The sequence below is a fragment of the Mirounga leonina genome, unplaced genomic scaffold (genome assembly GCF_011800145.1).
Source record: "Mirounga leonina isolate KUSES-001 unplaced genomic scaffold, KU_Mleo_1.0 Mir_128, whole genome shotgun sequence".
NCBI classification, from domain to species: Eukaryota; Metazoa; Chordata; class Mammalia; order Carnivora; family Phocidae; genus Mirounga; species Mirounga leonina.
In genome coordinates, this window is record NW_023270320.1 from 4,549,903 (window position 1) to 4,576,311 (window position 26,409).

Genomic DNA, 26,409 nt, shown 5'->3' on the forward strand with positions numbered 1-26,409 from the left:
GTGCCTGACTCTTGGTTTCTGCTGAGTTCGTGATCTCAAGGTTGTGAGATCGAGTCCTGTGTCCAGGCTCTGTGCTCAGCTCAAAGTCTGCTTAAGCCTCTTTCTCCCTCTGTCCCTCTTCCCCACACCCTCTCTTTCTCAAATAAATAAATAAATCTTTAAAAAAAATCTAATAATTAATCACTTAAATACAACACCCAGTGCTCATTACAAGTGCCCTCTTTAACACCCATCACCCATCTAGCCCATCCCCCACCCATCTCCCTCCATCAACACTCTGTTTTCTATATTAAGAGTCTCTTATGGTTTGTTTCCCTCTCTCCTTTTTTTCAGGCCTTCCCATATGTGCATCTGTTTTGTTTCTTAAATTCCACATATGAGTGAAATCATATGGTATTTGTCTTCTTCTGGTTGACTTATTTCACTTAGCATAATATATTCTAGCTCCTTCCACATTGTTGTAAATGGGAAGATTTCATTCTTTTTATTTTATTTTTATTTTATTTTATTTTATTAATCACCATACATTACATCATTTGATTTTGATGTAGTGTTCCATGATTCATTGTTTGCGTATAATACCCAGTGCACCACTCAGTACGTACCCTCTTTAATACTCATCACCAGGCTGACCCATCCCCCCACGTCCCTCCCCTCTAGAACCCTCAGATTGTTTCTCAGAGTCCATAGTCTCTCATGGTTCATCTCCCGCTCTGATTTCTCCTCCTTCATTTTTCCTTTCCTCCTATCTTCTTCTTCTTCTCTCTCTTTTTTTTTTCTAACATACAATGTATTATTTGTTTCAGAGGTACAGGTCTGTGACTCAACAGTCTTACACAATCCACAGTGCTCACCATAGCACATACCCTCCCAATGTCTATCACCCAGCTGCCCCATGCCTCCCACCCCCATGACTCCAGGAACCCTCACTTTGTTTCCTGAGATTAAGAATTCCTCATATCAGTGAGATCATATGACACATGTCTTTCTCTGATTGACTTATTTTGCTCACCATAATACCCTCCAGTTCCATCAACATCGCTGCAAATGGCAGAATTTCATTCCTTTTGATGGCTGCATAATATTCCATTGTATACATATACCACCCCTCCTTTATCCATTCGTCTGTTGATGGACATCTTGGTTCTTTCCATAGTTTGGCTATTGTGGACATTGCTGCTATAAACATCGGGTTGCACATACCCCTTTGGATCCCTACATTTGTATCATTGGGGTAAATACCCAGTAGTGCAATTGCTGGGTATGGGTAGCTCTATTTTCAACTTTTTGAGGAACCTCCATACTGTTTTCCAGGCTGGCTGCACCCACTTGCATTCCCACCAACAGTGTAGGAGGGTTCCCCTTTCTCTGCATCCCCACCAACATCTGTCATTTCCTGACTTGTTAATTTTAGCCATTCTGACTGGTGTGAGGTGGTATCTCATTGAGGTTTTGATTTGGATTTCCCTGATGCAGAGCAATGTTGAGCACTTTTTCATGTGTCTGTTGGCCATTCAGATGTCTTCTTTGGAAAAATGTCTGTTCGTGTCTTCTTCCCATTTCCTGATTGGATCATTTGTTCTTTGGGTGTTGAGTTTCATAAGTTCTTTATAGATTTTGGATACTAGCCCTTTATCTGATATGTCATTTGCAAAATATCTTCTCCCATTCTGTTGGTTGTCTTTTGGTTTTGTTGACTGTTCTTTTGCTGTGCAAAAGCTTCTTATCTTGATGAAGTCCCAATAGTTCATTTTTGCCCTTGCTTCTCTTGCCTTTGGCGATGTTTCTAGGAAGAAGTTGCTGTGGCTGAGGTCGAAGAGGTTGCTGCCTGTGATCTCCTTTAGGACGTTGATGGACTCCTGTCTCACATTGAGGTCTTTCAACCATTTTGAGTCTATTTTTGTGTGTGGTGTAAGGAAATGGTCCAGTTTCATTGTTCTGCATGTGGCTGTCCAATTTTTCCACACCATTTGTTGAAGAGACTGTCTTTTTTCTATTGGACATTCTTTCCTGCTTTGTCGAAGATTAGTTGACCATAGAGTTGAGGGTCCATTTCTGGGCTCTCTATTCTGTTCCATTGATCTATGTGTCTGTTTTTGTGCCAGTACCATACTGCCTTGATGATGACAGCTTTGTAATAGAGTGTGAGGTCCGGAATTGCAATGCCACCAGCTTTGCTTTTCTTTTTCAACATTCCTCTGGCTATTCGGGGTCTTTTCTGGTTCCATGCAAATTTTAGGATTATTTGTTCCATTTCTTCGAAAAAAAAGTGGATGGTATTTTGATAGGGATTTCATTGAATGTGTAGATTGCTCTAGGTAGCATTGACATCTTCACAATATTTGTTCTTCCAATCCATGAGCATGGAACGTTTTTCCATTTCTTTGTGTCTTCCTCAATTTCTTTCATGAATATTTAGTAGTTTTCTGAGTACAGATCCTTTGCCTCTTTGGTTAGATTTATTCCTAGGTATCTTATGGTTTGGGTTGCAATTGTAAATAGGATCAACTCCTTAATTTCTCTTTCTTCAGTCTTGTTGTTGGTGTATAGGAATGCCACTGATTTCTGTGAATTGATTTTCTATTCTGCCACTTTAGTGAATTCCTGTATGAGTTCTAGCAGTTTTGGGGTGGAGTCTTTTGGGTTTCCACATAAAGTATCATATCATCTGCAAAGAGTGAGAGTTTGATTTCTTCTTTGCTGATTTGGATGCCTTTTATTTCTTTTTCTTGTCTGACTGCTGTGTCTAAGACTTCTAATACTATGTTGAATAGCAGTGGTGATAGTGGACATCCCTATGGTGCTCCTGACCTTAGGGAGAAAGCTCTCAGTTTTTCCCCATTGAGAATGATATTCGCTGTGGGTTTTTCATAGATGGCTTTTATGATATTGAGGTATGTACCCTCTATCGCTATACTCTGAAGAGTTTTGATCAAGAAAGATTGCTGTACTTTGTCAAATGCTTCTTCTGCATCTATTGAGAGGACCATATGGTTCTTGTTCTTTCTTTTATTCATGTATTTAGTCACGTTGATTGATTTGCAGATGTTGAACCAACCTTGCAACCCAGGGATAAATCCCACTTTGTCGTGGTGAATAATCCTTTTAAGGTACTCTTGGATCCTACTGGCTAGTATTTTGGTGAGAATTTTTGCATCCCTGTTCATCAGGGATATTGGTCTGTAATTCTCCTTTTTGATGGGGTCTTTGTCTGGTTTTGGGATCCAGGTAATGCTGGCCTCATAAAATGAGTTTGGAAGTTTTGCTTCCATTTCTATTTTTTGGAACAGTTTCAGAAGAATAGGTATTAATTCTTCTTGAAATGTTTGGTAGAATTCCCCTGGGAAGCCATCTGGCCCTGGGCTTTTTTTTTCTGGGAGATTTTTGATGACTGCTTCAATTTCCTTAGTGGTTATAGGTCTGTTCAGGTTTTCTATTTCTTCCTGGTTCAGTTTTGGTAGTTGATACATCTCTAGGAATGCATGCATTTCTTCCAGGTTATCTAATTTGCTGGCATAGCTTTGCTCATAATATGTTCTTATAATTGTTTGTATTTCTTTGGTATTGGTTGTGTTCTCTCCTCTTTCATTCATGATTTTGTTGATTTGTGTCATTTCTCTTTTCTTTTTGATATGTCTGTCCAGGGATTTATCAGTCTTGTTAATTCTTTCAAAGAACAAGCTCGTAGTTTTGTTGATCTGTTCTACTGTTCTTTCGGTTTCTATTTCATTGATTTCTGCTCTGATCTTTATTATTTCTCTTCTCCTGCTGGGTTTAGGCTTTATTTGTTGGTCTTTCTCCAGCTCCTTTAGGTGTAGGGTTAGGTTGTGTACTTGAGACCTTTCTTGTTTCTTGAGAAAAGCTTTCATGGCTATATACTTTCCTCTTAGGACTGCCTTTGATGCATCCCAAAGATTTTGAACAGTTGTGTTTTCATGTTCATTTCTTTCCATGAATTTTTAAAATTCTTCTTTAATTTCCTGATTGACCCATTCATTCTTTAGTAGGATGCTCTTTCGCCTCCATGTATTTGAGTTCTTTCTGACTTTCCTCTTGTGATTGAGTTCTAGTTTCAAAGCACTGTGATCTGAAAATAGGCAGGGAATCATCCCAGTCATTTGGTACCAGTTGAGACCTGATTTGTGACCTAGGATGTGATCTATTCTAGAGAATGTTCCATGGACACTAGAGAAGAATGTGTATTCTGTTGCTTTGGGATGGAGTGTTCCGAATATATCTGTGAAGTCCATTTGGTCCAGTGTGTCATTTAAAGTCTTTATTTCCTTGTTGATTTTTTGCTTAGACGATCTGTCCATTTCAGTGAGGGGGGTGTTAAAGTCCCCCACTATTATTGTATTGTTGTCGATGTGTTTCTTTGCTTTTGTTATTAATTGGCTTATATAATTGGCTGCTTCCATGTTAGGGGCATAGATATTTACAATTGTTAGATCTTCTTGTTGGATAGACCCCTTAAGTAGGATATAGTGTCCTTCCTCATCTCTTATTATAGTCTTTGGTTTAAAATCTAATTTGTCTAAGGATTGCCACCCCAGCTTTCTTTTGGTGTCCATTAGCATGGTAAGTGGTTTTCCATCCCCTCACTTTCAAGCCGGGGGTGTCTTTGAGTCTAAAATGAGTCTCTTGCAGACAGCATATCGATGGGTCTTGTTTTTTTATCCAATCTGATAGCCTGTGTCTTTGGATTGGGGCATTTAGCCCGTTTACATTCAGGGTAACTATTGAAAGATATGAATTTAGTGCCATTTTATTGCCTGTAAGGTGACTGTTACTGTATATTGTGTCTGTTTCTTTCTAGTCTATGTTACTTTTAGACTCTCTCTTTGCTTAGAAGACCCCTTTCAATATTACTTGTAGGGCTGGTTTTGTGTTTGCAAATTCCTTTAGTTTTTGTTTGTCCTGGAAGCTTTTTATCTCTCCTTCTATTTTCTTAAAGATTTTATGTATGTATGTATGTATGTATGTATGTATGTATGTATGTATTTATTTATTTGAGACAGAGAGAATGAGAGAGAGAGAGCACATGAGAGGGGGGAGGGTCAGAGGGAGAAGCAGACTCCCTGCCGAGCAGAGAGCCCGATGCGGGACTCAATCCAGGGACTCCAGGACCATGACCTGAGCCTAAGGCAGTCGCCCAACCGACTGAGCCACCCAGGCGCCCTCTCTCCTTCTATTTTCAATGAGAGCTTAGCTGGATATAGTATTCTTGGCTGCATATTTTTCTCATTTAGTGCTCTGAACATATTCTGCCAGTCCTTTCTGGCCTGCCAGATATCTGTGGATAGGTCTATTGCCAATCTAATGTTTCTGTCATTTTTGGTCACAGGTCTCTTATCCCAAGCTGCTTTCAGGATTTTCTCTTGTCTCTGAGACTCATAAGTTTTACTATTAGATGTCGGGGTGTTGACCTATTTTTATTGATTTTGAGGGGTGTTCTCTGTGCATCCTGGATTTTGATGCCCGTTTCCTTCCCCAAATTAAGGAAATTCTCTCTTATAATTTGTTCCAATAACTTCTGCCCCTCTCTCTCTTTCTTCTTCTTCTGGGTTCCCAATTATTCTAATATTGTTTCATCTTATGGTATCGCTTAGCTCTCGAATTTGCCCTTGTGATCCAGTAGTTGTTTATTTCTCTTTTTCTCAGCTTCTTTATTTTCCACCATTTGGTCTTCTATATCACTAATTCTCTCTTCTGGCCCATTTATCTTAGCAGTTAGAGCCTCCATTTTTGATTACACTTAATAACCTTTCTGTATCGACTTGGTTAGATTTTATTTCTTTTATTTCTCCAGAAAGTGTTTCTCTAATATCTTCCATGCTTTTTTCAAGCCCTGCTAATATCTTTAAAATTGTCATTCTAAACTCTAGTTCCAACACCTTACTAATGTCCGTATTGATTAAGTCCCTGACAGTTAGTACTGCCTCTTGTTCTTTTTTTTGAGGTGATTTTTTTCCATCTGTCATTTTGTCCAGAGGAGAATAGATGAATGAGAGAACAAAATGCTAACCGGTAACAATTACCCCAGAAAAATATACACTGAACAAATCAGAAGAGACCTGAAACTGGGGGAAAAGAAAGGGAAAGAAAGAAAAATGAAAAAGAAATAGATAAAAACAAACAAACAAACAAACAAAAAACAGAGCATGATCAAATATGATCATGCTGGTGCATAGATCAGTGCCACACAGTAGATTTTGGACATACTTTAGTCTTTTAGAAGAAAGTGACTCCAAAAATTTTAAAGAAAAAAAAAAGCTTATATATGTACAAAAATAAGGGTAAATATGATGAAGGGATGGAATATGACTGTGAAGATGAAAATTATAAAAGATTTTATAAAAGGAGTTGATAAGATAAGAAGTTGGTTGAAAAAAGAAAGAAGAGGTTTTAAAAAAAAGGGGGGGAGAGAATGTGATCAGGCAGGAGACTAGAACAAAGCCATGCACTAGAGATTTAGGATATATTTTGGTCTGTTAGAAGAAACTGTATCCCAAAATTTTAAAGGGAGAACAACTTATATATATATATATATATATATATATATATACACACACATACCAAAAATAAGGTTAACTACTATGAAGGGATAGAATATGACTCTTCCAGAAAGTGGTCGCTTTTCTGTTCAGAGTTGCTGCTATTCTTTTCTTTGATCTCCTGTTGAGTTTGTAGGTGTTCAGAATGGTTTGATCCCTATCTAGCTGAATTCCTGAGACCAGATGAAATTTAGGTCTCCTACTCCTCTGCCATCTTCGATTTCATTCTTTTCAGTGACTAATATTCCACTATATAGTATATAGATATAGATATAAATATATATTTATTTATGTATCACATCTTTATCCATTCATCAGTTAATGGACATTTGGGCTCTCTCCATAGTTTGACTATTGTTTATGATGCTGTTATAGTCATTGTGGTGCATGTACCCCTTTCAATCTGTATTTTTGTATCCTTTGTGTAAGTACCTAAATAGGTTTCTATATTGAATTGATGCATATGATTTGTTTATCCATTCAGCCATTGAAAGGTATTTGGGTTATTTCTAGATTTTGGCAATTATAAATAAACCTGTTATAAACATGTGCATTTAGGTTTTTGTGTATATCTAAGGTCTCACTTTTTGGTTGGTAAATACCTAGGAGTAAGATTTCTGAGTCATTTATTAAGTGTTTAGGTTTGACAAGTGTACTTGTAATTTTACAAGAAATAGCCAAACTATTTCTAAGGTAACTATCTCAGTACTCCTTCCCATTCATCTATGAGAGTTCCAGTTTCTCTGCACAGATGCTCCACACTTCACAAGCACTTGATACTGTCATTTTTGTTTTGTTTTGTTTGATTTTGTTTTGCCAGTTGCAGATGGCTAATGATATCTCCTTATGATTTTTATTTAACTTTTTATGTTGAAGTTATAGGTCACAAAGAGTTGCAAAGAAATGCAGATGGAAGTCCTGCCTACCTTTTATTCAGATGTTGTCAGTGTTAACATGTTTTAATACTATAGTACAGTAGCAAAACAAGGAAATGGACATTATTGAAATACACAGACCTTATTCAGATTTCACCAGTATACATGCACTAATTTGTGTATGTGTATGTGTGAGCATATATGTGTGTGTTTGATTTAGTTTCATGCAGTTTTACATGTTCAAACTTATGTAACCACCACCACAATCAAGATACAGAAGTGTATCATCACTAAGTGGCTCCTAATATCACCCCTTTATATAGCTACACTGATCCCCTTTTCTGCCATTTCTAACTCCTGGCAACCACTACTACTATGCCTCTAATTATGTTATTTCATGCATGTTGTATATATGGAATCATACAATTTGTATCTCTTAGAGATTTGCTTCTTTCTCTTCCATATTTTCTATGAACTGCACTGAGCTCATTGCATGTATAAATATTTCATTTCTTCTTATTGATAACTAGTATTCCTTTGTATGGATATATCAAACTATTGATGGACATTTGGGTGGTTTGCCAATTTTTAGCTATTATGGAGAGATCTGCAGTGAACACTTGTATAGAATATTCTGCATGAAAATAAAATTTTAATTCCCTGGGAAACATCCCCCAAAGTGAAATTGCTGGGTCAATGGTAAACCACTTATAGTTTTAAAAGCAACTGCCAAACTATTTTTCGAGTGACTGTAACATTTGACATTCCCACCAATAATATATGAATGACCCATTGTTTTGGCATCCTTACTAGCATTTGATGATATCACTTTTTTTTTCAGTCATTCTATTAGGTGCGTATTAATATCTCATTGTGGGCTTAATTTGTACTTCCCTAATGGATAATGATGTTGAATATGTTGAACATGTTTATTTGGCATCTGTATGTTCTCTTCAGTGAAAACTCTGTTAATCTCTTTGTCCATTTTCTAATTAGACTGTATTTTTTAAATGTTGAATTATCAGAGTTTTTGTTTGTTTGTTTCCTAGGTATATGTATTTTTTGGATATGTGATTTGAACACATTTTTTCCATGTCTATAAGTGGTTTTATCTCAGACCCCAATTTTTTTTTTAATTTTTTTCTGATAAATCTACTGCTTTTCCTTTTTGGATCATGCTTTTGGTATCAAGTGTATGAACTCTTTGTCAGCCTTAAGTCCTGAAGATTTTTTACCATGATATCTCTAAAAGGTGTAGTTTTATGTTTTACACTGAAGTTCATGATCCATTTTGAGTTACTTTTTGTAAGGGGTGGGAGATTAACTTTTTGACTAATGTGACTTCAATTGTTCCACCATAATTCTTTGAAAAAACTATCTCTTGTCCTTTGAATTGTTTTTGCTCCTTTGTCAATAATTAATTGGACATTTTTGTGTTGGTGTATTTCTCACTTCTCTCCTATTGCATTGATCTATGAGTCATTCTGTCCACCATCGCTATGCTGTTTTGATTATCATAATTGTATGGTAAGAGTGATTCCTCTCAATTTATTCTTCTTTTTCAATTTTTTTTTTCTATTCTAGGGTCTCCTATATACATTTTAGAATAAGTTTATCTATGCTTAAAAAAATTTGCTATTATCTTGATACAAACTATGTTAAAACTATGGAAAAATTTAGGAAGATTTTACACCTTTACTGTATATTATTGAACCTTCCAATCTATGAATATGGTATGTCACTTCATTTATTTAGATTTTGTATGATTTCCTACATCAGAATTTTTTACTTTTCATCAGATACTGTACATTTTTTAAAATTTTTATTTGTTTATTTAATTTTATTTTATTTAAATACAATTAATTAACATATAGCATATTATTAGTTTCAGAGGTAGAGTTTACTGATTCATCATTTGCATATAACACCCAGCGCTCATTACATCAAGTGCCCTCCTTAATGTCCATCACCTAGTAACACCATACCCCCCACCTCCCCTCCAGCAATCCTGTTTGTTCCCTAGAGTTAAGAGTCTCTTACGGTTTACCTCCTCTCTCATTTAGTCGTATTTTATTTTTCCCTCTCTTCCCCTATGATCATCTGTTTTGTTTCTTAAATTCCACATATGGGTGAAATCATATAATTTTCTTTCTCTGATTGATTTTGCCTAGCATAATACCCTCTAGTTCCATCCACCTTGTTGCAAATGGTAAGATTTTATTTTTTTGATGGGGGAGTAATATTCCATTGTATATATATACCACATCTTCTTTATCCATTTGTTTATGGACATCAGGACTCTTTCCCTATTCTAGCTATTGTGGACATTGCTGCTATAAACATTGGGGTGCAGGTGCCCCTTCAACTAACTATGTTTATATCCTTTGGGGTAAATACCCAGTAGTGCAGTTGCTAGGTCATGGGGTAGCTCTATTTTTCACTTTTTGAGGAAACTCCATACTGTTTTCTGGAGTGTCTGTACCAGCTATCTTCTTTCTATTGGATATTCTTCCCTGCTTTGTCACAGATTAGTTGATCCTAGAGCTGACAGAGTCCATTTCCGGGTTCTGTATTCTGTTCCATTGGTCTATGTGTCTGTTTTTGTGCCAGTACCATGCTGTCTTGATGATGACAGCTTTGTAATAGAGCTGGAGGTCCGGAATTGTGATGCCACCAGCTTTGCTTTTCTTTTTCAACATTCCTCTGGCTATTCGGGGTCTTTTCTGGTTCCATGCAAATTTTAGGATTATTTGTTCCATTTCTTCGAAAAAAAGTGGATGGTATTTTGATAGGGATTGCATTGAATGTGTAGATTGCTCTAGGTAGCATTGACATCTTCACAATATTTGTTCTTCCAATCCATGAGCATGGAACGTTTTTCCATTTCTTTGTGTCTTCCTCAATTTCTTTCATGAGCATTCTATAATTTTTAGAGTACAGATCCTTTTGCTCTTTGGTTAGGTTTATTCCTAGGTATCTTATGGTTTTGGGTGCAATTGTAAATGGGATCAACTCCTTAATTTCTCTGTCTTTCTTCTGTCTTATTGTTAGTGTACGGAAATGCAACTGATTTCTGTGCATTGATTTTATATCCTGCCATGTTGCTGAATTCCTGTATCACTTCTAGGAATTTTTGCTGGAGTCTTCTGGGTTTCCTACATAGAGTATCATGTCATCTGTGAAGAATATAAGTTTGACTACTTCTTTGCCAGTTTAGTTGCCTTTTACTTCTTTTTGTTGATTATCAACACTAGGACTTCCAGTACTGTGCTGAACAGCAGTGGTGAGAGTGGGCATCCCTTTCATATTCCTGACCTTAGGGGAAAACCTGTCAGTTTTTCCCCACTGAGAATGATATTTGCTGTGGGTTGTTTGTATATAGCATTTATGTTATGGAGGTATGTTCCCTTTATCCCTACACTACAGAGTTTTTTCTTTTTTTTAAATCAAGAAAGGATGCTGTCTTTTTCAAATGCTTTTTCTGCATCTATTGAGAGGACTATATGGTTCTTGTCCTTTCTTTTATTAACATAATGTCTCACATTGTTGATTTGTGGATGTTGAACCATCCTTGCATCCCAGGAATAAATCCCACCTGGTTTTGGTGAATAATGCTTTTAATGTACTGCTGGATCCTAGTGGCTAGTATCTTGTCGAGAATTTTTGCATCCATGCTAATCAGGGATATTGGTTTGTAATTTTCTTTTTTCGTGGGGTCTTTGTCTGGTTTTGAGATCAAAGTAATGCTGGCCTCATAGAATGAGTTTGGAAGTTTTCCTTACATTTCTATTTTTTGGAAGAGTTTCAGAGGAATAAGTATTCTTCTTTAAATTTGGTAGAATTCTGCTGGGAGATCATATGGTCTGGGACTCTTCTTTATTGGGAGATTTTTGATTATTGATTCAATTTCTTTGCTGATTATGGGTCTGTTCAGGTTTTTTATTTCTTCCTGTTTCATTTTCAGTAGTTTATATGTTTCTAGGAATGCATCCATTTCTTCCAGATTGCCTAATTTGTTAGTTTATAATTGCATAATATTCTCTTATAATTATTTATACTTCTTCAGTGTTCTTTGTGATCTCTCCTCTTTCATTCATGATTTTATTTATTTGGGACCTTTCTTTTTTCTTTTTGATAATCTAGCTAGGGGGTTATTTATCTTATTAATTCTTTCAACAAACCAGCTCCTAGTTTTGTTGATCTGGTCTACTGTTCTTCTGATTTCTATATCAGGGACTTCTTCTCTAATCTTTATTATTTCTCTTCTCCTGCAGGATTTAGACTCTATTTGCTGTTCTTTTTCCATCTCCTTGAGGAGTAAGTTTAGATTGTGTATTTGAGATTTTTCTTATTTCTTGAGAAAGGCGTGTATAGCCATATACTCCCTCCTTGGACTGTCTTTGCTGCATTCCAGAGGTCCCCAACTGTCCAGTTTTCATTTTCATTTGTTTCCATGTATTTTTTTTAAATTCTTTAATTTCCTGGTTGATCATTCATTCTTTAGTAAGATGTTTTTTAACCTTCATGTATTTGTTTTCCTTCCAAATTTTCTATTGTGATTCAGTTCAAGTTTTAAAGCACTGTGGTCTGAAAGTATGCAGGGAATAATCCCAATCTTTTGGTATCAGTTGAGACCTAATTTGTGACCCAGTATGTGATCTATTCAGGAGAATGTTCCACGTGCATTTGAGAAGAACGTGTCCTGTTCCTTTAGCACGTCATCCTAATACATATCTGTGACTTCCTTCTGGTCCACTGTGTCATTCAAAGCCCTTGTTTCCTTGTTAATGTTCTGCTTAGATGATCTGTACATTGCTATGAGTGGAGTGTTAAATTCTCCTACACTTTTTTTGGGGGGCGAAACAGGGGGCACATTTACTTTATTTTTTTAAATTTTTTTTAAAGATTTTATTTATTTATTTGACAGAGAGATAGAGAGAGAGCACAAGTAGACAGAGTGGAAGGCATAGGGAGAGGGAGAAGCAGGCTTTCTGCTGAGCAGGGAGCCGGACATGGGGCTTGATCCCAAGACCCCAGGATCATGACCTGAGCCGAAAGCAGCCTCTTAACCAACTGAGCCACCCAGGTGCCCCGCACATTTGCTTTATTGCTTATGTTGCATATTCAAAAAAATGCAATAAACCCCGTTTTAAAAATGTAAGGCACATAAAAGCCTCTATGCAACTTCTGTATTATTTTTAAATTCTTACTGGCTAATAAAAATATTTCCACTATAGAACTGGAGCTATCTAGAAATGCAAAAAATGAATTTTTTGCATGCAGGATACCTGAAACATTATCATATCTTACCTCATGGTACAATTGAACAGTCTCAAATCAAATGTCTGTATGTGAATAATGATTATACCTATTGTTACATTTGCAAAAAACCTTATCAGCTTATACACATATGTACAGTCAGGTCCTCAAATGTTAATTATATAAAATCTAAAGGAAGGAGAACAGTATCTAAGTGCATCTGTGTCCCATTTATTTAAAGGGAGATTTGGCATTTTTAGTCTTCCTTCTGTAAGTCATGTTGCTATTTGCAAAGGCCAGTGTTATATGATGCTGAAGACCATGGACAGATACTGTTTATATGACACCTGAATCCAGATGTCCTGATCCATATGGTAAGGCCTGAATGTATTGGTCAACCTCTGCAAGACAATGCCCTGGATGAAGTCGTCAAATGTGATCTGCCCCTGTCCTTGTCTGTCAAACTTGCAAATGAGGATGTCATGAAACTGGTCAGAGAGCCAGTACCCAAAACCTAAGAGTGCTTGCTTGAGCTCGTTCTTGTCAGTCATCCCAGAGTTGTCCTGTCATAGGTGTGGAAGATGTTCTGCCAGTCTGTGATGCACTTCCAGATACCAGTGAACTCGCTGATGTTTATGCCAGCCTTGTTCTCTCTGTCAAACATAGATATTGACCTGACAGTCACTGGATTAAATGGAGTCCATGTGCCTCTGGAAAATGTTCCACAAGAAGTTTTGGTCTGACAGCACCTCGCTTCCAGCTGGGCCGGTGGGGGCCCCAGGGTAGGAGTAGGCAGCCATGGACCCAGGCACACTGCTGGCTTGAGGAGGCCCAGGGCAGCTCCACTTCTGCCAAATTCTCCTATACTTTATTATTGTATTATTTTCAATGTGTTTCTTTAATCTTGTTATTAATTGCTTTATGTAATTGGCTGCTCCCAGGTTAGGGACATAAATATTTACAGTTGTTGGACCCTCTTGTTGGATAGACCCTTTTCTTATGATATGGTGTCCTTCCTCATCTCTTATTACAGTCTTTGGTTTAAAATCTACTTTTTTTGATATAAGGATGGCTACCTCTGCTTTCTTTCTTTCATAAAAAGAAAGCAGGGGTCTTTTTTATCATTAGCATGATAAATTGTTCTCCACCCCCTCACTTTCATTCCAGAGGTGTCTTTGAGTCTAAAATGAATCGCTTGTAGACAGCTATATATGATGGGTCTTGTTTATCTAATACCTGTGTCTTTTGATTGGAGCATTTAGTCCAAATACCTTCAGAGTAATTATTGACAGATATGAATTTAGTGTTATCGTATTACCTGTAAAGTCACTATTCCTGTAGATTGTCTCTGTCCCTTTCTAGTCTTTGTTTCTTTTTGGCTCTCTCCTTGCTCAAAGGATCCCCTTTAATATTTCTTGTACGGCTGCTTTAGTGATCACAAATTTTTAGTTTCTGTTTGCCCTGGACACTCTTTATCTTTCCTTCTCTTCCAGATGACAACCTTGCTGGATAAAGTATTCTTGGCACCTTGAGTATATCATGCCAGGTCTCAGTGGACAGGGCTGGTGCCAGTCTTATGTTTCTAACCCTATAGGTTAAGGACCTCTTGTCCTGAGCTGCTTTTAGGATTTTCTCTTTATCTCTGAAATTTGCAAGCTTCACTATAATATGTCAAGTCATTGACCTATTTTTATTGATTTTGAGGGGGATTCTCTGTATGTCCTGAATTTGAATGTCTGTTTCTTTCCCCAGATTAGAGAAGGTCTCAGCTATAATTTGCTGCAATATACTTTTTACACCCCCCCTTTCCTCTTCCTCTAGGACTCCAATTATTCTAATATTGTTTTGCTTTATGGTATTGCTGATCTCTCAAATCTTCCCTTTGTGATCGAGTGTTGTTTATTTCTCTTTTTCTCAGCTTTCTCATTCTCCAGCATTTTGTCTTCTATATACTGACTTTCTCTTCTGCCTCATTTATTGTAGCAGTTAGAGCCTCCATTTTTTATCACCTCTCAATAATACCTTTTTTGATTTCTGCCTTTTTAGATATTAGCTTTTTTATTTCTCCATTAGAGATTCTCTAGTGTCTTCTCTGCTTTTTTCAAGCCCAGCTAGTATCTTTATAATCGTTGTTTTGAATTCTCACTCTGACATCTTACTTATATCCATATTGATTAAATCCCTGCCAGTGAGTACTCCCTCCTGTTCTTTCTTTTAGGGTGAGTTTTTCTGTCTCACCATTATGTCCAGAAAAGATTAGATGAATGAGAGAGAAAATACAAAAATAGCAAAAACAACACCAGAAAAATACACACTAAACGTATGAGAAGAAAATAGAAATCAAAAAGAAGAAATAAATGAGAAAAATTCAAGAAGTAGAGCAGAACACAACAATAAACTAGATCCTGGCTATATTTTGGTCTGTTTGTTAGAAGAAATTGATCCCGCAATTGGAAAGAAAGAAAAAGTTATATAGATACAAAAATATAACAATACAATGAAAGGAAACCAAAAAGTTAAAATATATATATGTATATATAACATAAATGTAACAATAAAAATTTAAAAAGATTTAAAAAAAAGAATTGATAAAATAAGAAAATAGCTGAAAAGGAAAAAAAATATAAAACTGAAAGTCTAAAGAATAATAAGGAAAAAACACGAACACTATATACTGTTTTCCCCAGGAGCTGACGTTTTGCATTTCTCTGTGATCAGTAAACTTTTGGTTTCATTTGTATGATCAGTTTCAATATCACCATTACAGTCCAGAGTTCTCTCTCTCTTTTTTTTTTTTTGCATTTGTCTGATTAAAAATTGTAAAATGTCTTTCTCCATCAATATTCTTTGCTTTATCATTATGTGTAGTAAAAGAAAATTTCTGAGTTCTCAGTCATGGTCAATAGAAGCTAAAATAAAAAGACAAAAGTTGACTCCAGGGCTCTTTTGTACCTTCTTGAAAATTCATACATTATTTTGGGTAACCACAAAGGAAAACCAAATTTTTTTCAGTGAAATAAAATAGGGAGCCAAGAAACAAACCAATAAGGTTGCCATGATCATTCAATGAGAGAAAGAATTGTCTTTTCAACAAATGGTATTGGGATAATAGGATATCAACATGCAAAAGCATGAGGTTGGACCCTTACATCTTGTACAAAAATTAACTTCAAATGGATCAAAGATTTAAATCTAAGAGCTACAACTATAAAATTCTTAGAAGAAAACATAGGAAGTTTTTATTACATTAAATTTGGCAATGATTTCTTGGATATGATGCCAAAGCACAGGCAACAGAAGAAAAAATAGATAAATTGGAATTCATCATAATTAGTAACTGTTGTTCATCAAAAGACACTATCAACAAAAATCTAACCCAGTGTTTGTAAATATTATATCTGAGGAAGGATTAATATCCAGAATATATAAAGAATTATTACAACTGAACACCAAAGAAACGGCCTAATTAAAAAATGGGCAAAGGACTTTAATAGACATTTCTCCAATGAAGATACACAAATGACCAATAAACACACGAAAATATGTTCAACATCATTAATTGTTAAGAAATTGCAAGTCAGAACTATGAGATTCCAATTCATACCTATTAGGATATGGCTATTATGAAAAAATTCAAAAATATCAAGTGCTGATAAAGATGTGGAGAAATTGTAACCCTTGTGCATTGCTAGTGGGAATGTTAAATGATGCAACCTCTTTGGAAAATGGTATGGTGGTTCCTCATGAAATTAAATATAAAATTACCATATCCTGAAATTCCACATCTAAGTGTATACTCAGTAGCATTGGAAGCATGGATTTAAACAAGTATTTGTACATCCATGCTTGTAACATCATTATTTACAATAGCTAAAAAATACAAACATTCAAATGTCCATTGACAGATAAATGAAGAAACAAAATGTGGTATATACATATAAAGAACTGTTATTCAGCTTTAAAAAGGAATGAAATTTTGACACATGCTACAACATGGATGGAATGTAAAGACCTTATACTAATTAAAATAAGGCAGCCACAATAGAACAAATATTGGATAATTCTGCTTTTATGAGGTACCTAGAATAGTAAAATTTATGGAAAAAATAGAAGCATATTTGTCAGAGTTTGGGTGGGGATTGGAAATGGTAAATTAATATTTAAGGAGTTCAATCTGGGGGGTAAAAAATTCTGGTGTCTGATCATGGTAATGATGCACACTTAAAAATGTTTAAAATGATAGACTTTATCTACTGTGTATTTTACCACAATTAAAAATTAAATTAGGAAAAAAAATCCCTTTATGATATTACCAAAAATAACATAATATTTAGAAATAATTTTGTGAAGGAAGTGTAAGATAAACATGGAAAACTAAAAATACAGTATTGACTGAAAGAACCATGCCATGCTCATGTAGTAGAAGTCTCAATATTGTTAATTACAGAAGTACTTCCCAAATAGATCTACAAATTCAACACAATTCTTAACAAACCCAAGCAGTATTTTTTTTACAGAAATTGACAAGCTAATCCTAAAAGTCATACAGAAATTCAAGGTACATGGAATGTTAAAAACAATCTTGAAAATAGTTTCCAAGAAACCTTAAAACTGAGAACATGCTTCTTAATTCTAAAACATAATGCAAAGGTAAAATAATCAAGATTGTGTAGTACTGTCTTAAGGATAAGGATAAACATCAGTTCAATGGAATAGAATAGAGTCCAGAAATAAAACTTCATGCTTATAGCCATGGATTTTTGACAAGGATACCAAGGCAATTCAATGGGAGGAAAGAATGGTCTTTTCAACAAATGGGAGAAATAGATAACCACATGCAAAAGAAAGAAGTTAGATTTCTACATCACAACATTCATAAAAAATTAGCAGAAAATGGATCATAGATCTAAATGTACGAGTTAAACTTATAAAACACAACACACATAACTAAATTTTTGGGACCTTGGCATAGGCTATGTTTTAGAAAACACTAAAGCATAAGTGAAGAAAGAAACAATAGATTGAACTTCATTGAAATTAAGAACTTCTGCACTGCAAATGATACAACTAAGAAGACAAACTACTGAATGAGAGAAAATATTTGAAAATCATATATCACATATGGGACTTGTATCCAAAATATGTAAGCAATACTTACAAGTTCATAATAAAAAAAAAAAGGGCTACTCAATTAAAAATGGGAAGATATATAAATATATACATCTCCATAAAAAATGCAAAAATGGCCAATAAGCCTATGAAAAGATGCTCAAATCTTGGGAAAATGCAGGTCAAAATCACAATGAGATACTGCTTCACATTCTTTAAAATAATCATAATAAAAAGTACAGGCAACATGTGTTAGGATGTGGATAAATTGGGATCTCCTTAAGGCGTGTTCAGCACTGCTCCAACTCTGGTCTCTCCTTTCCACTCTCAACCCAGTAAGAGCTGCTGCTGAATTAGCCTTAGGTTGTCTCATTGTGAATGTGTGTTTATATACCTTTCCCTTTCCCTTCAGTGCTACACCCTGCAGATTCTAACCATTACAACTGTTGTGAACACTTTCCTCTGCCTCCTTAACTCAGTGGGAATTCTGTACTTTCCCTAGGACTCCCAATTCTCTGTGCTGAGATCAGTAAATTGTCCATGGGTAAAATTGGATTTTTATATAATCAATACCATGTTTCTTTCCTTCAGATATTATAGCTTTGCATTTTTTATTGCTTTCTAGAAACTATTTCTTTCATGTATTTTGTCCTATTATATATTTTATTATGAGAGCTAGTTAAGCACTATTTAATAAAAAAATATTTTGCCCAATTAATCCAATAATGATTAGGTCCAATTTCTTTAATCAGCCTTTGGAGTAATTAAGCACAAAAGAAAGAAGCTTCACTTCCATTATGATATAATTTTTAGTTAAGGTGAATTGGAGAGTTGACCTTTCCTGAAGGATGAGGCAGGAAAGGATAGCTTTAAAAGTATTGAGTTCTACCATAGCCTAAGCCCACATATATTTGCTTAATTTTAATATTTTTGCATATATTTGTCAATTTATTTCCTATAATACATGTAACATCCTGAGTCACTTTCTTTTAGGTAAATCACTTCTTATCAACATATAATTAGAATCTATCTATGTTTTAAAGTTATAGAATTTTTGTCTTTTTTTGGGAGACACTAAATTCATTTGCATTTAGTATCATTATAGTTGTTTTGGTGGTAATTCTGATGGCTTAATTTAGGGTTTTATGTATTTAGTTGTCTGGCTTATTTTGTCTAATTGGAACAATACTTTATAGGTTTTTCTAATGTTCTGTAATGTCTTTATAACACCTAGAGGAATATTTATTTTTCTAATTAATAGAGTCAAAATTAGAATACTATCAACTTAAACAGATAATATGGAAATTTGACCTAGTTTACAAGCATTGTTTTTTAAAAGTAGTCATCAGTTATGTCAGTAATTTTTTATTAAATTAGTTTTAAAACACTTCTTTTTGCTTTACTTTTTTTAATGGAAGAAATATTAGATAAGAATATCCATTTAATGTATTCTACATAGCTCATAGAAGGGACCATAATAGAATAAATATATTTATTAAAGCACATAACTAAAGATTAAATATACATATAAAAGATTAAAAATAAATGTATGCCAGTGATATAGATATAGATATACATATATACATATAATTGACTTTGGGGAATAGTCACAGAATACAGGAAAATGCTTTTAAATTTGTTTATTTCTTCTCTTACTGTATTATTTGAATCCCTTTTATATTTCAAATTACTAATATGTTTTGAATATAATTCTTGAAAAAGTTAAAAGGTACTCTCATGTTTTCAGCTCAAGAGAAGTACCTGCCTATAAAACGACGGCCTCCTTCTCGAAAAAATAACCTCTTGTTTGGTTTCTACATTTTTCTACCTCTCCTTGTTTTAACTGCCATCATTGCTTTTAAATGCAATAAAATAAGATTTTTGAACCATGAGGGAACAACAACTGGAGGGTAAGTAAGCTTATTATTATTTATATTTAATATTAAGATGCATTATAGGAAGATTTCAAATGTAATTCAGAATGTTGCAAGTAGGGATTCTTTGATGGAGTATGTTAATATTTAGAAATATTGAGTCTTAGTATATACCAAATTGTTTCTAAATTTCAATCAGTTAGGTATCCTTTATGTTCTTATAGGTCAGAAACAACTGAAGATACTCAGTACATTCATAGGACCTTTCAAATAGAAAGCCACATTGGCTATAATTGCTGCAGGAGCAATTGCTACTTCTCAAGGAACCCCACTTTCCTTGCATTGACATTCAGTTGTGCCAAGGAGATTAGAAAAGATAGAGAAGCAAATTTTGTGAGTAGAATGTGTAGAAGGTGAGGAAAATATAAAAAGAAAATAAGATACAAAAGAAAGAACACAGAACACAGATGATTTTACACAATATTGTTCATGTGTTTCTAAAATTAGAAGTAACGGGCGCCTGGGTGGCTCAGTTGGTTAAGCGACTGACTTTGGCTCAGGTCATGATCCTGGAGTCCCTGGATCGAGTCCCGCATCAGGCTCTCTGCTCGGCAGGGAGTCTGCTTCTCCCTCTGACCCTCCCCCCTCTCATGTGCTCTCTCTCATTCTCTCTCTCTCAAATAAATAAATAAAATCTTTAAAAAATAAATAAAATAAATAAATAAATAAATAAATAAATAAATAAATAAAATTAGAAGTAAGGTACTTGTACAGCTATTTTTATTTTTTGGTAGAGCAGAGCTTGATTAGGTCTTTTATTTTAATTAAATATAATTTACATATGACATTATATTAGTTTCAGGTGTACAATATAATGATTCAATATTTTTTATATATTATAAAATGAGCACCATACATAGTTACTAATATTTTTTTCTTCTGATGCTGACTTTTAAGATCTACTCTCTCAGCAAGTTTCAAATATGCAATACTATATTAGCTATGTCACCATGCTGTATATTATATACCCATGACCTATTTATTTTATAACTGGAAGTTTGTAGCTTTTGACCCCCTTCACTCATTTTGCCCACTCTGTACCTTCATTGCTGGCAACCACCAGTCTGTTCTCTGTATTTATCACTTTGTTTGTTTAGTTTTAGATTTCACATATAAGTGAGAATATATGGTAGTCGTCTTCCTGTGTTTGAATTATTTCACTTAAACACAGCTGTTTTCTTTACCATAACACCAATACAAACCATAATTTTGCTTAATGAATATTTAGGAAAATGAGAATGCAGAAGTAAAGATAAATAAGGGATCTTGTTGTTCCATGCTGAGGAAAATGTCTCTATTTCTTACTTGTGTAGATGGAGATAAAATAATATAAAATTTCCATCAACGTCTCTATTTTCCAACTTTATTTCTCAACAAGTTGGTAGCAACCAATTAAAGTCAGCATAGTTTGTACAGACATTTAAATAATCATTAAATAGTTATAATTTATTTAACTGAATGATGTCTGGCATAAGTCTTCCACTGCTTTTACTTAAGACATCCTGGAAAGATCTGAATAGTTGCTAGAAACAAACCTGACTTTAGAAGAAATGTAATACCAAGGGATCACTGATCATAAATAACAAAATCTGGTCACAACAGCCTAAGTTTTGATTCAACAATAAGTGGTTTTAGGGCCACAAGGGTAAGTAATTATGTAGAGCTGAATTCCAAAGTGATGGTAATGAATTAGATATTCAGGAAATAGGTTATTCTATCACCCAAGGGTTTTATGAATGAAATCATCTCTTCTTATCTATCAATTCTCTCCAAAATGACTGCTCTGCTTGCACATAGTCCAGCATACCTATCTCAATCCTTTCTAGATTCATTATCAAATAAAATACAAATAATCTGTCCAAAGCCTATGTTTCTTAGTTCACATTTTCAAGAGATACAAGAAGAGGGAGGAGTAGGAGACCTAAACTTCGTTTGGTCCCAGTAATTCAGTAAACAGGGATCAAACCATTCTGAACACCTATGAACTCAACAGGAGATTGAAGAGAAGAATAGCAGCAACTCTCTGAACAGAAAAGTGACCACTTTCTGGAAGCAGGGACCCAACAAGCGGCAGATCTGGGGAGACTCCCCTTCCTCCCATGGGAGGAGTGGAGCAGGAGCGCACCTCAGGAATCGGCTGGGCAATTCTGCCTCCGGCAAAGACATTTGGGAACCATGGCAACAGGCCCCTCCCCCAGAATATCAACAAGAACAACCAGCCAAGACCAAGTTTACTGATCAATGAGAAAGGCAGAACTCCAGCACTAGAGGAATACAGCACATAGAATTCACGGCTTTTTTCCCCATGATTTTTTTAGTGTTTCAAAGTTAAATTTTTAACTTTCTTTTTTTTTTAATTTTTCTTTTTCCCTTTCTCAACCAATATCTTATCAATCCCTTTTAAAAAAATCTTTTTTATTTTTCATTTTCAGAGTCATATTCTGTCCCTTCATAGTAGTTAACCTTATTTTTGGCATATATTAAAGTTGTTCTCTCTTTAAAATTTTGGGATACAGTTTTTTCTAACAGACCAAAATATACCCTAAATCTCTAGTGTATGGCTTTCTTCTAGTCTCTTGCCTGATCACATTCTCTCCCTTTTTCTTTTTTTTTTAAATACTCTTCTTTCATTTCTCAACCAACTTCTTATCAATTTCTTTTATAAAATCTTTTATAATTTTCACCTTTACAGTCATACTCCACTCCATCATATTTACCCTTATTTTTGTGTATATATAAGTTTTTCTTTCTTTAAAAATTTGGGAGTCAGTTTCTCCTAACAGACCAAAATATGCCCAAAATCGAGGGTGTGGCACTAATCTATGCACCAGCCTGACATATTTGATCATATTCTGTTTTTTTCTTTTTCTTTTTTTTAATCTTTTTTTTTTCCTTTTTTCTTTCTTTCCCTCAGTTTCAGGTCTCTTCTGATTTGTTTAGTGTCTGTTTTTCTGGGGTCGTTTTACCCTGCTAGCATTTTGTTCTCTCATTCACCTATTCTCCTCCGCACAAAATGACAAGATGGAAAAAATCACCTCAACAAAAAGAACAAGAGGCAATACTGACTGCCAGGGACCTAATCAATACAGACATTAGTAAGATGTTGGAACTAGAGTTCAGAATGACAATTTTAAAGATGCTAGCTGGGCTTGAAAAAAGCATAGAAGAAATTAGAGAAACCCTTTCTGGAGAAATAAAAGAACTAAAATCTAACCAAGTTAAACTCAAAAAGGCTATTAATGAGGTGCAATTAAAAATGGAAGCTCTAACTGCTAGGATAAATGAGGCAGAAGAGAGAATGAGTGATATAGAAGACCAAATGATGGAAAATAAAGAAGCTGAGAAAAAGAGAGATAAACAACTACTGGATCATGAGGGAAGAATTCGAGAGATAAGTGGTATCATAAGATGAAACAGTATTATAATAATTGGATTCCCAGAAGAAGAAGAGAGAGAGGGGCAGAAGGTATATTGGAGCAAATTATAGCAGAGAACTTCCCTAATTTGGGGAAGGAAACAGGCATCAAAATCCAGGAGACACAGAGAACACCTCTCAAAATCAATAAAAATAGGTCAACACCCCAATGTCTAATAGTAAAATTTACGAGTCTCAGAGACAAAGGGAAAATCCTGAAAGTAGCTCAGGATAAGAGATCTGTAACCTACAATGGTAGAAACATTAGACTGACAACAGACCTATCCACAGAGACCTGGCAGGCCAGAAAGGACTGGCATGATATATTAGGAGCACTAAATGAGAAAAATATGCAGCCAAGAATACTATATTTAGCTAGGCTGTCTTTGAAAATAGAAGGGGAGATAAAAAGCTTCCAGGAAAAACAAAAACTAAAGGAATTTGCAAAGACGAAACCAGCCCTACAAGAAATATTAAAAGGGGTCCTCTAAGCAAAGAGAGAGCCTAAAAGCAACATAGACCAGAAAGGAACACAGACAATATACAGTAACAGTCACCTTACAGGCAATACAATGGCACTAAATTCCTATCTTTCAATAGTTACCCTGAATGTAAATGGGCTAAATGCCCCAATCAAAAGACACAGGCTATCAGATTGGATAAAAAAACAAGACCCATCGATATGCCGTCTGCAAGAAACTCATTTTAGACCCAAAGACACCCCCAGATTGAAAGTAAGAGGGTGGAAAACCATTTACCATGCTAATGGACACCAAAAAAAAAGCTGGTGTGGCAATCCTTATATCAGACAAATTAGATTTTAAACCAAAGACTGTAATAAGAGATGAGGAAGGACACTATATCTTACTTAAAGGGTCTATCCAACAAGAAGATCTAACAATAATAAATATATATGCCCCTAACGTGGGAGCAGCCAATTATATAAGCCAATTAATAACAAAAGTAAAGAAGCACATCGACAACAATACAAAGTGGGGGACTTTAACATCTCCCTCACTGAAATGGACAGATCATCAAAGCAAAAGATCAACAAGGAAATAAAGACTTTAAATGACACACTGGACCAAATGGACTTCACAGACATATTCAGAACATTCCATCCCAAAGCAATGGAATACACATTGTCTCTAGTGCCCCTGGAACATTCTCCAGAATAGATCACATCCTAGATCACAAATCAGGTCTCAACTGGTACCAAATGATTGGGATCATTCCCTGTATATTTTCAAACCACAATGCTTTGAAACTAGAACTCAATCACAAGAGGAAAGTAGGGAAGAACTCAAATACATGGAGGCTAAAGAGCATCCTACTAAAGAATGAATGAGTCAACCAGGAAATTAAAGAAGAATTTAAAAAAATACATGGAAACCAATGAAAATGAAAACACAACTGTTCAAAATCTTTGGGATGCAGCAAAGGCAATCCTAAGAGGAAAGTATATAGCAATACAAGCCTTTCTCAAGAAACAAGGAAGGTCTCAAGTACACAACCTAACCCTACACCTAAGGAGCTGGAGAAAGAACAGCAAATAAAGCCTAAACCCAGCAGGAGAAGATATAAAGATCAGGAGAATAAAGCTGGAGAAAGAACAGCAAATAAAGCCTAAACCCAGCAGGAGAATAATAAAGATCAGAGCAGAAATCAATGAAATAGAAACCAAAAGAACAGTAGAACAGATCAACAAGACTCAGAGCTGGTTCTTTGAAAAAATTAACAAGATTGATAAACCCTTGCCCATACATATCAAAAAGAAAAGAGAAAGGACCCAAATAAATAAAATCATAAATGAAAGAGAAGAGATCATAACCAACACCAAAGAAATACAAACAATTATAAGAACATATTATGAACAACACTATGCCAGCAAATTAGACAATCTGGAAGAAATGGATGCATTCCTAGAGATGTATCAACTACCAAAATTGAACCAGGAAGAATTATAGAAAACCTGAACAGACCTATGACCACTAAGGAAATTGAAGCAGTCATCAAAAATCTCCCAAGAAACAAAAGCCCAGGGCCAGATGGCTTCCCAGGGGAATTCTACCAAACATTTAAAGAAGAATTAATACCTATTTTTCTGAAACTGTTCCAAAAAATAGAAATGGAAGAAAAACTTCCAAACTCGTTTTATGAGGCCACCATTACCTTTTTTCCAAAACCAGACAAAGACCCCATCAAAAAGGAGAATTACAGACCAATATCCTTGATGAACACAGATGCAAAAATTCTCACCAAAATACTAGCCAATAGGCTCCAACAGTACATTAAAAGGATTATTCACCACAACGAAGTGGGATTTATCCCTGGGTTGCAAGTTTGGTTCAACATCTGCAAATCAATCAATGTGATACAATACATTAATAAAAGAAAGAACAAAAACCACATGACCCTCTCAATAGATGCAGAAAAAGTATTGACAAAGTACAGCATCCTTTCTTGATCAAAACTCTTCAGAGTATAGCAATAGAGGGTACATACCTCAATATCATAAAAGCCATTTGTGAAAAACCCACAGTGAATATCATTCTCAATGGGGAAAAACTGAGAGTTTTCCCCCTAAGGTCAGGAACAGGGCAGGGGTGTCCACTATCACCACTGCTATTCAACATAGTTTAGAAGTCCTAGCCACAGCAATCAGGCAACAAAAAGAATTAAAATGCATCCAAATCAGCAAAGAAGTCAAACTCTCACTCTTTGCAGATGATATGATTCTTTATGTGGAAAACCCAAAGGACTCCACCCTAAAACTTCTAGAACTCATACAGGAATTCAGTCAAGTGGCAGGATATAAAATCAATGCACAGAAATCAGTGACATTCCTATACACCAACAGCAAGACCGAAGAAAGAGAAATTAAGGAGTTGATCCCATTTACAATTGCACCCAAAACCATAAGATACCTTGAAATAAATCTCACCAAAGAGGCAAAGAATCTGTACTCAGAAAACTATAAAATACTCATGAAAGAAATTGAGTAAGACACAAAGAAATGGAAAAATGTTCCATGTTCATGGACTGGAAGAACAAATATTGTGAAGATGTCAATGCTACCTAAAGCAATCTACACATTCAATACAATCCCCATCAAAATACCATCCACTTTTTTCAAAGCAATGGAACAAATAATCCTAAAATTTGTATGGAACCAGAAAGACCCCGAATAGCCAGAGGAATGTTGAAAAAGAAAGGCAAAGCTGGCGGCATCACAATTCCAGACTTCCAGCTCTATTACAAAG

The 26,409-nt window shown here is 35.2% G+C and overlaps 1 pseudogene; it reads right to left on the reverse strand.

Annotated features, from left to right (window-relative positions):
• Positions 1 to 12,856: 12,856 nt before the first annotated feature.
• LOC118009939 lies at positions 12,857 to 13,694 on the reverse strand (annotated as a pseudogene).
• Positions 13,695 to 26,409: the final 12,715 nt, after the last annotated feature.